The following is a 14943-nucleotide window of genomic DNA, read 5'->3' on the forward strand; positions in this document are numbered from 1 at the left end:
GTTTTTTTTCTAAATGTCTAACTAACTTTTCAAAATTATTGAATATTTCAACCGCCAACAACGCATTATATCTCCAGCACAAACGCAGGCATACACACTTAGGGAGATATTAGCCAGGTGGCATATGACTAGTAGTTAGCGCCTGATAAGGCAGCTCCTCCGAATTCCTCAATTTTTTTTTATTGAAAATAATGTATATGCTCATTGTATTCATTCTATATCTATGTAGTGTAAAGCGCTTTAGAGTGGCTTATGCTATCTAGATAGGGCGCTTATGCTATCTAGATAGGGCGCTATATTAAGTGTTGTATATTACTATTATTATTATAACAACCCTATTCATGTTCCATGTATACCGAACATGAAATATCTCTTAACATCTGCAAAAAATAATGAAATCCCAAAATTATTTTAATACAATCATTGTATACTAAAACTGCTACTCGTAAATAGTGGATTTTTCTTGTTTATTCTTTGGAATGATTAGACAGAGCGGTAAAATAAGGCTATAGGAGTGATGGTTATTGGATCCATATAAAAGAAAAGAGTGTTTCATATAAGTTGAAATAACTTGTTTCATAATTGTTGTCAAATAAAGAAAGTTTACAGGTGGACAAAAACTAAGAAACCCGAAGTACAATAAAAATGTCATTAGTATATCCGACATCGGTGTCCAGGGCCCGTATTCACGAAACCGTCATCACGCTCAAACTCAGATTCTGTGCTCAATCCCGATTTCCTGTGCCGATGTTAAATTAATATAAATAAAAAAACCTCTCAATGATTTGCAAGTATTTTTGAGAGACTGAAAGCTGAACACCGTTTTCATTATTTACGCTTGATTATCTTTTGTCGTGTCACATGATTCAAGCGAGCTGCAAGGGTTTTGGTTTGAGCACATAATGCATGCTTGAGCATGATATACGGGCCCAGGTCCATAACGACTTAATTCTTTTACGACATTGTAGTCTGCTGTGCAAGGTGAAATACAATATTAAAACAACTTCCTCCTATGATCGATTTCGGAGTCTATTTCACCACACACCATTCGATAGAGGTGGACTATTCTTTTCCATTGATACCGACCATGAACACAGATATCTTAATAACTACTGAAAATGTAGACCAAACTCCTTCTTTACACTGTAAACAATGACTACTACTCAAAGATGGTGGAGTTTTCTTGTTTGTTCTGTTCCTGGAACAAGTAGACATTGTAGTAAACTGAGGTATGGAATGCTGTTAATCAAAGACAATAAAAACACTATGAAACTGAAAGAGTGATACAGATATTTAGTCACGAAATCTGTTTTATGATCCCAGAGATTTTTCACGACGACAAGGTTCGACTTTACAATGACTTTATTTCTGGGAATGTCGTCAAACGGAGCTGTAGTCTGTGTGCAAGTTAACGTACAATATTAAAACAGCTTCCTCCTATGATCGATTTCGGCGTCTCATTCTCCACACAACCATTCGGTAGAGGTGGAATAATCAATTCTTGCTGCAGCATCGTGTATCGATTCTTCGTCCTTCAATTCTAACGATTACTGATACGGATGGCATAACTTCATGTACAATGCCGATAAATCTATCTCTAAAATAACGATTAAGTGCAGCAATAGAAAGGTGAAAAAGTTATTGAAAAAACCTAAAACATGTTTCCCTGTGATAAAGTATTCCCGGGAACGTTACGGACATACTGTGTGAGCTCCGTGTAGTAAATCGTGTACAGAAGATCTCTGAAAGTGATAACGCATGAACTTTCTTCTATTATAGGAGTCATATTTCAACACTGGCTTTCCGGAGATGCAGGGTTGATAAAGACCATGGACAGGTTTTATGGTCCAAACCATGATCTCATTAGGATATATGCTATTTTTTTGATTATGCTCATCAGTGTGCTTTTGTTTTTACATTACCCCAGTTCTCACTATGCGAACATGGCATTAAAATACTTGGATATGACATAGATTTACATCAAGTCAATGCAAAAGAAAACGTTTACCCTTTTCAAAAGTTTCCTTGTGGATCTTTTATTGGATGTTTTTGAATAAGAACTACCGATAAGAATAACGTGACTAGTCGCTACATTATTGACAAAACCCAAGAAAAACATAATACACAGCTTTTAATGTTACTAGTAAAACATGTCTTTCGCTATGTTAGGGGAAAAAAAACATCTCTTTATGTCAAGCATAAATACCAATATGTATGGCCAGTGTGGGGGTCGAACCCACGACATTCGCGTTATTAGCACGACGCTCTAACCGACTGAGCTAACCGGCCGACATGTACAACAGTCTTCGTTTAGGTTATTTAAATATGATGCAATGACTTATTGACATATGATTAACTATTATTATCAATAATAGAAAATACAGTTTTGTTTGCTATATTATTGATAACTTACTAAGATAGACAGTATTGTCTAATATAGGAGTTTATATTCCATGCTGAAATACATAACGGTCGTCCTACTGACTTCACCGCCAACTAACGGATTTCAATATGGTGACCTTATGACCACGAATAGAAATCAACTACATATTACATTTTTTGTATCGCAATCCGTTTTATATGTATGTCTGATAGAAATCATTTCAATTTGGTTTGTCTAATCATCAGCTATATTGCTTCATTATTGACAAAACCCAAGAAAACACAAACACAGCTTTTAATGCCCCAAGTAACACATGTTACTCGCTATATACTACTGTTTTATATATATATATATATATATATATATATATAAAACAGTACATAAAAAGATGAGGTTTATATATATATATAAATATATAAACCTCATCTTTTTATGTTAAGCAAAAACATAATATGTGTATGGCCAGTGTGGGGGTCGAACCCACGACATTCGCGTTATTAGCACGACGCTCTAACCGACTGAGCTAACCGGCCCATATATATCATACATTCGATAGAAGATAGGTTAAGTACTTATCTGGATATGATGCAATTATTGCCGTATGAACCGCTATTCTTTATGTTAAATAACCCTATTTTATACTAATAATATCTACAATAAAACAAAATACTTGATTAAGGACATATCAGTTGTATAGCCATGTAAATTTCACAGCTAATGAATGTCATTGTTACCACCATGACCCGAGCGACATGCAATATAATTAACTTCATTGTGTAAATGAGATGGTGACCGTTTAACCTAGAACAGTTACCAGTTTATAGTACATATGTATTCATGTACAAATGGCAGACCAGACTATTCTATGTAAATTGGGTTTCCCCTCATATTCGTAAGAAATCTAACCAACTTTCAAAATTCTAGAATAATGTTATTATAACTGCCAACAATCCTATTCATTTTCCATTGATACCGACCATGAAAATGCAGTCCAAACATTTTTTTCCCTCCTTCTTTATACTGACAATGACTACTACTCAAAGATGGTGGAGTTTTCTTGTTTGTTCTGTTCCTGGAACAAGTAGACATTGTAGTAAACTGAGGTACGGAATGCTGTTAATCAATCACATCAAAGACAATAAAACACTATGAAACTGACAGAGTGATAAAGATATTTAATCACGACCTCGGTTTTATGATCCCACATTTATTTACGACAAGGTTCGACTTTACAGCGACTTTATTTCTGTGAATGTCGTCAAACGGAACTGTAGTCTGCTGTGCAAGGTAACGTACACTATTAAAACAGCTTCCCCATGTGATCGATTTCGGCGTCTCATTCTCCGAACTGCCATTCGATAGAGGTGGAACAATCAATGGTTTTTGCAGCATTGTGTATCGATTCTTAGTACTGAAATTCTAACGATACTTTATACGGATGGCATAACTTCATGTACAATGCCGATAACTTTACCTATACAAAACATACAGCAGAAACGAGATAAAGGTATGCAGACATGATGACACAATATTTAAGTGTAGCAATATAAAGGTGAAACAGTTATTGAAATGACATAAAACATGTTTCCATGTGCTAAAGTCTTCCCATGTACGCACGGACAAACTGTTGGGTCCTTATGTACCACATCGTCTACTTCAAATTAGGAAAGTGATAACGCGTGAATGCTTTCTTGATTATAGGAGTCATATTTTATTTAATACAGGGTTTCCGGAGATGTAGGTTGATAGAGACCATGTACAAGTTTTATGGTCGGAACCATGATATCATTTTGGAATATGCTATTTGATGATGTGATAAAAAGGTCTGGGTTTTGGTTATGCCCATACCTTGTTGTTTTGTTGACATTACCCCGGTACTCGTTATGAGGACGTGGCATTACTTGGATATGAACAAAATTTACATGTCACGTGCCGTCGTTGAAACAGAATACGTTTACCTTTACCAGAAAACTTATTTTAAATGTCTCATTTAAAGATGTTTTTGAATAAGAACTGCAAATTGGAATCTGGTGTTGACATGGAGTTACATTTTAACATGTATACTGTTACGAAAAACAACATAAAGGGACAGAACATTTTAAATAGCATTGGTTTGACGTTAAACTATACCATGGCTTCCCGAACAGTGCTTTTTACATAGCTCCTATTACACACCATTCCCGTATTTTGGATTTCATTGTTAATGTATACAAATACAACTAAGTCTTTGGATGTATCAATAATGGACCATTTTTTCTGTCTTATTGTTATTAAACGAATTTTTGAATTGCACTGCATATTTTTATTCTGCCCTTTTATTGTTGACATATTAAACACAAAAACGTGTAGCATTGGGAAGGGCTTTAAATTTTACCCAAAACTGTTTTTGAATGCAAAACTGAAATATGTGTTAAAACAAAGCATCAATGTACCATTCCTAAAGGAAAAAAATATAACTCTGTTAATAAATGGACGAGATTACTTAAACGCTAATAAATGTATGCATATCCTTGGAAAATATATATAAAAAAAAGATATGGCCAGTGTGGGGGTCGAACCCACGACATTCGCGTTATTAGCACGACGCTCTAACCGACTGAGCTAACCGGCCGACATGTACAACCCTTATCGTTAAACGTTATCCAAATATAAGGCCATGACTTATTGCCATACGCTTATCGACGACTATGATTAGTATGAAACGTAGTTGATATTACTATATCATTGGTAGCTTACTAACATCGACAGGATTGTCTGATTTAGGAGTTTAATTCTACACTGAATAAATGTAATGGTCATGACTTCACCACCAACTGATCAATTTCAATTTATCAATATGTTGGCCGTATAACCCTGATTAGAAATGAACTACATATTACATTATATGGATCGTAATCAAGTAGTATGTATGTAAGTATGATAGAAAACATATCAATTTGCTATTCTTATCATGAGCTTATTGTTACATTACCTACAAAACCCAAGACAAACAATCGTCTAAAGCAAAACTGGGGAAGTGATAGGAGACATATTTTAACACAGACTTTCCGGATGTAGGTTGATAAAGACCATGAACACGTTTTATGGTCGCAATCATGATCCTATTTGGATATATGCTATTTAGTTATGTGATATAAAGGTCCAGGTTTTGGTTATGCTGATGTCTTGTTGTTTTGTTGACATTACCCCGGTTCTCGTTATGATGACGTGGCATTATATAATTACTTGGATCTAAACTGAACTTACAAGTCAGGTGCAGTCGATGAAACAGAAGACGTTTACCTTTTACAAAAGTCTTGTTTAAAATCTGTCTAGGAAAAGATGTTTTTGAATAAGCACTGCAGATAAGAATCTGGTGTTGACATGGTGTTATATGTTAACATGTATACTTCTACGAAAACAAACATAACGGAGCAGAATATGTTAAATAGCATTGGTTTGACGGTTAACAATACCATGGCTTCCCGATTGGGGGTCCAACACACGACAATCGCGTTATTAGCACGACGCTTTAACCGACTGAGCTTGGCTTAACCGGCTATATGATGAAATGCAAGTGTATAAAATATCCATTACAGTACTTAAGATAAGTCCATAAGAAACTTCTTTGCACTCTGTCTAAAAGACAATAATGAGTGTGCATTTCTAACATGTTCATGTAAAATAATATTCCATGTATGCTGTTAATCAATCACATCAAAGACAATAAAAACACTATGAAACTGACAGAGTGATAAAGATATTTAATCACGACCTCGGTTTTATGATCCAAGATTTTTCACGACGACAAGGTTCGACTTTACAGCGACTTTATTTTCTGTGAATGTCGTCAAACGGAACTGTAGTCTGCTGTGTACGGTAACAAACAATATTAAAACAACTTCCTCCTGTGATCGATTTCGGCGTCACCTTCTCCATACAACCATTCGATAGAGGTGGAACAATCAATGCTTGCTGCAGCATTGTGTATCGATTCTTCGTCCCAGAATTCTAACGATAACCGATACGGATGGCATAACTTCAGGTACAATGCCAATAACTCTATCTCTAAATACCGAAAAAAACACGAGATAAGGTATACACGAGTCACAGACATGATGGCATGATTACAAATGATTAAGTGCAACAATAAAAAGGTGAACAAGTTATTGAACAGACAGACAACATGGTTCAATGTGCTTAAACCCAGGACATACGCTTTATAAGCACGACGCCATTTTATTCTATAAAAAAATCTTTTATTAGTCCCAGCGAATAGGACCTTCGGGGACGGGATCGATTTCGGCGTCTCCTTTTCCGAACCATTCGATAAAGGTGGAACAATCAATGCTTGCTGTAGCATTGTGTATCGATTCTTTGTTCTGATGTTTTTTTATGATACCGATACCGTATCTGACAATATTATCCACTGACGAGACTTCAATGTAATATAATAATTATGAAAAGATTAGTATATATATCAATGTACTTGAATATACAATAATATGTACTATAATAAATATTAAAAATTAATCTTACCATTCAATGGCGAAAGGCTTAATGAGCCTAATTTCATAGCAGATAACTGATAATGTGACACACTATCATGGTGGTTAACATTCTCGATATTCCATTTACGCCCACTTTCGCTCTGTGCAGAAAACCGTAAGCTTAATCCATGTGATATCAAGGATAAGTGGTTAAAGAAGTTCGCATAATGATGTTACAGGATTATAAGTGTAGTATTATCAAAAGGCTTAAACGATTGACTAAACAAATACGATCGATTTTGCTTTGTTCTTGGAACATTGCTTCTAGTAACTCGCACTGACGAACACTTGGTGAAAAAGACATTACATAATTGAAATAGAAAATCTAGATCTGGCCAGTGTGGGGGTCCAACCCACGACATTCGCGTTATTAGCACGACGCTCTTTTTCTTTTTTTCTTTAAAAAATGATCTTTTATTAGTCCAAGCAAATAGGACCTCCGGGGTTGGGGCCCCGTAAGCTCCTCACAGTTCACATAAAACATATTTAAACAATCAAAAATCACAGAAGTACATTCCTACATGAAATAAGCATGGTAATAAAAAGTATGTCAACGCTGATTTACAAATGAAAAAAATTTAATCATAATGATAATGCATAAGATGTGTTGTTTTCAGTGCCTAGAGAAAAATCTACAGCTTTCAATAGTTTATTGTCAGCAACAAAATATTTCTTGAATAGAACACATTACTTCTTCATGAGGTAGTAGTGTTTGATATATTCAAAATATTTACGAGTTATGTGCAATACGATAATGAACATCAATTATATCAGAAGACAGAAATGGCATATACATAATTGAAAAAACCCGTGGAAGATAAACATTTTGAAAAATCTCTGACCAATATCCCGATGATTTGGGACTTTTGAAGCAGTAGCGAATGAAACAGCGTAAATATCTCGAGTAGTCCTGGGATGTAACTGTACAATAGTCCCGTTAACATCTGTATAAGTAACATATGGCCTGGACTCTGTTCTGATATTTGTATGTACATTAGTTAAAATCACTTTCTTATAATCTGCTGGAATGCATCCCATAACAGTATTAAAATCAGATAAAACCACATCTGTAGAAACATCACGATTGGTTTCTTGAACAACATCCGCTACAGCATTTGAAGAAAGAAACTTGGACACAACTTCTAGTGTCAGATGTGTAACTTTAGTTATACCCGCCTTTACGAAAGACTCAATAAAAATAGGCTTGTCATTGTTCAAAAAGCTGGAGTTAAAAAATAAAGGCTGTTAATAAACAAAAGATGTGTCTATATTATAACAAACTTCGTTCACTGCCTTCAACATTTCACGATAAACAATAGGCAATGATCTTAAATACTTATCGGGAAACTTGCAATGAATACCTTCATCGAGTATTTTGTTGAGAAAATAGTTACACATATTCTTCCAGACTGCTGTACATGATATGTCCAACCATCTAAGCAAAAACTTTAATCGAAAAGATCTCACTTTTAATTCAATATCAGGTATATTTAAACCACCATCCTTTCTTTTATCAATAATAGTGTCATATGCCACCAAATGAGCACCGCTATGCCAATACATAACTTCTTAATATCCCTAATAACTGTCAGAGGTAAAGTCTGTGAAGTAAGACAATACCAACATCTGGACATCAATAAGGAACTAATAACAATAGCTCTTCCTTGAAGAGTTTGCTGTCTTTGCGACCACATTCTTAGAATATTTCTGATAGAAACAACTTTATTTTCCCAACTCTTTTCATTACACATATGTAAATCAATACCAATACATACACCCAGAATACATATAACTTTGTCACATAATTTGATTCGTAATTTTTCAAGTTCGGCAATTGTAATATTTCCTTTACTAATACATAGGATTTCTGATTTATCTTTATTTATCTTGACACCATAACCCTTACTGTACACCTCCAATAGGTTAAAAACATTTACAATAGACGCTTTATTCCGAAGTGTCAAAGTTGTATCATCTGCATGTTGATACACATTTGACTCAAAGTCTGTATGAGGAACCTTAATACCAGAAATATCTGGAGACTATAAAATCATTCTTCCCTGGGGTTCCGCGACTAAAACGTATAGCATTGCCGATATCGGACACCTCTGCCGAACTGAATTTTGAATGGAGATAAACTTTGTCAATTCATTGTATTTGACAGAACTAGAAATTTTAGTATAAAAAATCTTGATCCAATCAACAAAGTTTTTACCAAAACCAAACTTTTCCAAGACTTACACGATCAAACGCTTTCCTCTTGGTCAATTTCGAGGATGTACCCTTCAAAATCTTCCTGTGAAGCTACATCAATGATGTCACGCACACCATTGTCGAAAACAATGGTGTCCGAAATATCCCGACCAGTTACACAACACGATTTGAATTCTGAAATAATGGATGGTAAAACAACTTTAAGTCTATCCGACATCACTCGAGCTAGAATTTTGTAGTCCACATTGAGAAGACTATAATTGGTCTCCAATTCTTCAACAGAGATTTATCTCCCCTTTTCTTATAAACAAGGTTAATGACCCCTTGTCTCATAGTTCTGGTCAATTATCTATCAACCCAGATACTTAGTACAATACGAGGAAAAATATATCCTAACTCATCAAAAAAGTGACAATAAAATTCAACGGTCAGCCCATCCAGGCCAGGAGTTTTACCTTTAGACATAGTAGACAATGCATTTTTTATTTCATCAATAGTCACAGCCGAGTCATACTTAACTCTATCGTCATCTGTAACCTTTTTGTCAATAACAGATAAAAGAATATCAATATCCTCATCATCTGTCTCAATACAATTATTTCGCTAGACATGTTATCACACGTAGTTAATACATTTCCATCTATATCATGTAAACATTTTATAGTGTTACAATTTTGTCTTTATTTCTCCAGTTTTAAAAAATAACTGGTATTTGTATCACCATCTACAGCCCATTTGGCTTTTGATCTTAAAACAGCCCCATTACATTTTTCTTTTTCAAACTTTTCTAAACTTTGTCGCAGTTCCTCATATTTAATGCAATCAAACGGTTTACCATTAGCTAAATCACCAGAAAAGCTTTGTAGCTTGTTCTGTATCTTATCAAACTCAGACATCCGGATTTTACTACGATCCTTACCATCAGTATTATTGGTAATATTAGATTATCATATCCAGGTAAAATAGTTGAGATTAATAATTACACAAGGTAATGATACAGGTATGTCATTCCAATAAGCTAGCTACAGTACATATGTAATTCCTACGCTGAGTACCGACTCTGTACATTTAAGCCTCAGAAAAGAATATGTGGGCCGGTTAGCTCAGTCGGTTAGAGCGTCGTGCTAATAACGCGAATGTCGTGGGTTCGACCCCCACACTGGCCATATCAAGTGTTTTATGGTAATTTGCAAATGAACAAACAAAAGCGATATCATACTCTTAATCAATCGTATCGAAATACGGATAATTTTGCATTACTATTATAATGAAACATCATACTACAAATTCATTAACCATCATGACAATGTATCACATTGTCAGTGACCTGATATGAAAAACAGCAACATGCATATACGATCACTGAAGGTATTCAGGATTAATTTAATAAATTGTACTGAGGAAGATATGAGAAATAAACTATAAACCCCTCCAGAGATGTTGTGATGGTTTATATTTGATAACAGATAGTTTCAGAAACATCACCAACAGAAATGTTTATCTAAAGTTATTTTCATTACAAAGAGTGGCTAGTTCATATTTAGTATATAACCAAAATCTGCAGAACTTAGACAAGGTACCTGAAATATATTTTTGTAACATATAAGCAGAACTAATTTTCAGACTTTGGCTGGTACCAATTATAAGCAAAACAGGATTTGTAAGCAAGGTCACTCTATCTAAATAGAATATTTTCATGTTTTGTTTTTCTATTAACAAATTTATCGCATCAATACATTGTTAAAGGGATGAACCTTCATTACAGAGTGTCTGTTAACGTCTCCAATCTCACCCAGGAGATGTGTATTGCTGAACAGTATAAAGCTATATTGCATACGCCTTCAATCGATTGCATCATACCTAGGTAGGTACTTATCCTAGCCGATGACATAACTATTATTACTGTATATAGACCTGTTAATAAGCTCAGTTGGAGCAAAAAAATATGTATTATTTCGCTATGAATAATATTTAGTTTGTTTATTAAACTTATTCTTTTTTACATTTTTTGTTATATTTGTTTTGTAAGTAGATTGCGCGATATGACAGGGAAGCTATGAAAGGGAAGCATCAAAATCTCTATGTCATATGATAAATTATGTTAATATTTCAAAAGAAAATTGATGAATTTTTGCTTGAATCTTTTAGACAATACTTTCAAAAGCATATAGTACGTATTTGAATATAACCTATAGATACAGGGCGGATTTCGTTGTAGATACATTTTGTGATACGTTTTCATGGTGGTTAATGCATTTCGTATTATGATGTTACAGGATAAGGGTGTTTAATGAACAACAAGCTGATACGATTGATTAAGGGTATACAAAATATTGTTTTGTTTTGTCCTTGGTTCCTTTATTACCGCTACTGAGGAAACATGAAATGCATTTGTTTTAAAAAAAGAAACTTGACATGGCCAGTGTGGGGGTCGAACCCACGACATTCGCGTTATTAGCACGACGCTCTTTTTTTCTTTTTTTTTCTTTTAAAATGAACTTTTATTAGTCCCAGCAAATAGGACCTCCGGGGTTGGGGCCCCGTCGGTTCCTCACAGTTCACATAAAACGCATATTTAAACACTTAAAAATCACAGAAGTACATTTCTACATGAAATAAGCATGGTTATAAGAGGTATGTCATCGCTCATTTACAAATTAGTTGAAAAACGACAACTTAATCATAATGATAATGCATAAGATAGGATATTTTCAGTGCCTGAAGATAAATCTACAGCCCTCAATAATTTATTGTCAGCAACAAAATATTTCTTGAATAGAACACATTTCTTCTTCATGAGGTAGTAGTGTTTGATATAATCAAAATATTTACGAAATGTTAACATAAAAAAGTTCTTTATATTCACTTTTGTCATTTTATGTACCACCAGATTACGCCTTTTAAGAACGCAAAAACGCACTACTCCTAAAAAGAAGTTGATGAAAAAAACATTCGTATGTTTAATCTTCCTGGTATAACCCAGAAGTATGAGTTTTCCGAGAGAAAAATCAGAAAGGTAACTCTGATCAGCATCTGAAAAAAGTATCTTTGTTAACGTATTGATATAAGCCAAAAAATCAAAAAGTTCTGAACAATCTACAAACAAATGCAATAAAGTTTCCGTCTCAGAATCGCACAACAGACATGCATCGCTATCTACTTTGCCAATTTTCTTTAACTTCTCCATCGTAAATATAGAGTTATGTGCAATACGATAATGAACATCAATTATATCAGAAGGTAGAAATGGCATATACATAATTGAAAAAACCTGAGGACTCACCGACTGAGCTAACCGGCCCACATACGATAACTTTTTCCTGAGGCTTATTCTTGCTGATAACGTATTCAATATATACATTGCACCTATATTTTGCAATAATGTGCGTGTACATAAGGATTCTATTATAAGCTTGACTAGTTAATAGGAGCAGTATTTATTTTGAATTGGTAGATAACACGTATTTTTACCTCACAGAGTTGTTCTCACTCATCTTACCCGGGATCATATATCATAATTTATCAGTTATAAGAACATTATAATTATCTAGCTTTGTAAATATCATTACTATAAGCTAGCAATAGTATAGGAGCAATTCCTAAGACTGAATCTGTGTGGTCCGGTTAGCTGATTCGGTTAGAGCGTCGTGCTAATAACGCGAATGTCGTTGGTTCGACTCCCTACATTGGCCATATTGATGGGATATATCTTTATTTCTACTTTTGTCAGTAGTGGTTTAAATTGTGCAAAGGAACAAACAAAAAGCAATATCATACACTTAAGCAATCGTATCGGTATACGGATAATTTTGCTACTACTATTATAATGTAACATCATACTACAAATTCATTAACCATCATGACAATGTATCACAATGTCAGTGATCTGATATAAAAAGAACCCAGCAACATGCATGTACGATCATTGAAGGTATCCAGGATTAAGTTAATAACTTGTACAGAGGAAAATTTGAGAAATAAACTATAAACCCCTCCAGAGATGTTGTGATGGTTTATATCTAATAATAGATAGTTACAGAAACATTACCAACAGAAATGTATATCTAAAGTTATTTAGATATAATATATAGGGGCTAGTTCATATTTAGTACATAACCAAAATCTGCAGAATTTAGACAAGGTACCAGAAATATATTTTTGTAACATATAAGCAGAACTAATTTTCAGACTTTGGCTGGTACCAATTATAAACAAAACATGATTTGTAAGCAAGGTCACTCTATCTAAATAGAATATTTTCATGTTTTGTTTTTCTACATCAATACATTTGTAAAAAAATGAACCATTCATTACAGAGTGTCTGTTTACGTCTCCAATCTCATCGAGGACATGTGTATTGCTGAACACAAAGCTTTATTACATAAGCCTTCAATCGATTGCATCATACCTAGGTAAGTACTTATACTAGCCGATGACATAAGTATTAGTGTTGTATTTGGACTGTTTAATACGCTCAGCTGATGCCAAAAACATAAAACCTTTATTATTTCATTATTCGATTTTTTTGTTGTTAAATATACATTTATTTTTATTTTATTTTTCGTTATGATATCTTTTTGTAAGTAAATTGCAAAATATGACATGAAAGCATCGAAATGTTAATGTCATAGGATATTTATATCAATACTACAAAAGAAAATTAATTGACTACTTGCTTTAACCTTTCAATCAATACTTTCAAAAAATTGTTTATCTTCGTTCATTGATAACCGCATCTGAGGAAAGAGGAAATACGTTGTTTAAAAAAACCACTTGATATGGCCAGTGTGGGGGTCGAACCCACGACATTCGCGTTATTAGCACGACGCTCTAACCGACTGAGCTAACCGGCCCATAGATTTGTAACAATACCTAAGGCTCATCTGTGCTAAGAACGTACTCAGTGTTAATATTACACCTATATGTCGCAACAAACATTTGCGTGTACATAAGGATACAAGTATAAGCTTAATTAATTAATAGGAGCAGTATTTAGACTTGGTGGATAATACAGATTTTTACCTCAAGGATTTGTTCTCAATCATCTTACCCGGGATGATATATGATATTTTATCAGGAATAAGAAAATTATAATGTTCTAGCTTTGTAAATAACAGGGGATGATCAATAATGGAGGAATAAAAAGAAGACGTCTTTGATTAATAAAAGCTGGACCAGTTACAAACAAATGAATATCCATTGAATGCATGTTTTAAAAATAACCTTTATCTTGTGAATTTTGAATTTGTTTATCTACACTGCAGATCATGTTACCATTATAAATTAATCGATTTATGGAAAACCAACAGATATGAACATAATACATAACTGATATTATTATAAAGACGAAAATATAAATGTTTGATTTGATATACATCATTCATCTTTTAGCGGCTGTTCATACATTCATTCATGTATTCATTCATCTATTATTATTTATTGATGACTTTATTATTTAGACATCTTTTAATTTATTCCCTTATTATTCACATATTGTCGATCATCTATCAATTACATAATTAGATACGCAAATTGATGTAATTATTGGTAATATAAGAAGTATCATCTCCGGGTAAAATAGTTGAGATTAATAATTATACAAGGTAATGATACAGGTATATCATTCCAATAAGCTAGCTACAGTACATGTGTAATTCCTACGCTGAGTACTGAATCAGTAAACTTAAGCCTCAGAAAAGAATATGTGGGCCGGTTAGCTCAGTCGGTTAGAGCATCGTGCTAATAACGCGAATGTCGTGGGTTCGACCCCCACACTGGCCAGATCTGATTTTTTCCCCATATTCATGATATATATAT

The 14943-nt window shown here is 33.9% G+C and overlaps 6 non-coding genes across 6 annotated transcripts; 2 read left to right on the forward strand and 4 right to left on the reverse strand.

Annotated features, from left to right (window-relative positions):
• Positions 1 to 2215: 2215 nt before the first annotated feature.
• Trnai-aau lies at positions 2216 to 2289 on the reverse strand. Its single transcript has one exon. It is a non-coding gene; the product is annotated as a tRNA-Ile (tRNA).
• Positions 2290 to 2842: 553 nt separating this feature from the next.
• On the reverse strand, positions 2843 to 2916 carry Trnai-aau. The gene has a single exon. It is a non-coding gene; the product is annotated as a tRNA-Ile (tRNA).
• A 2004-nt stretch (positions 2917 to 4920) lies between these two features.
• Positions 4921 to 4994, reverse strand: Trnai-aau. The gene has a single exon. It is a non-coding gene; the product is annotated as a tRNA-Ile (tRNA).
• A 5224-nt stretch (positions 4995 to 10218) lies between these two features.
• Trnai-aau lies at positions 10219 to 10292 on the forward strand. Its single transcript has one exon. It is a non-coding gene; the product is annotated as a tRNA-Ile (tRNA).
• Positions 10293 to 13905: 3613 nt separating this feature from the next.
• On the reverse strand, positions 13906 to 13979 carry Trnai-aau. The gene has a single exon. It is a non-coding gene; the product is annotated as a tRNA-Ile (tRNA).
• An 854-nt stretch (positions 13980 to 14833) lies between these two features.
• On the forward strand, positions 14834 to 14907 carry Trnai-aau. The gene has a single exon. It is a non-coding gene; the product is annotated as a tRNA-Ile (tRNA).
• The last annotated feature ends 36 nt before the right edge of the window (positions 14908 to 14943 follow it).

The sequence above is a fragment of the Mizuhopecten yessoensis genome, unplaced genomic scaffold, assembly GCF_002113885.1.
Source record: "Mizuhopecten yessoensis strain PY_sf001 unplaced genomic scaffold, ASM211388v2 scaffold917, whole genome shotgun sequence".
NCBI classification, from domain to species: Eukaryota; Metazoa; Mollusca; class Bivalvia; order Pectinida; family Pectinidae; genus Mizuhopecten; species Mizuhopecten yessoensis.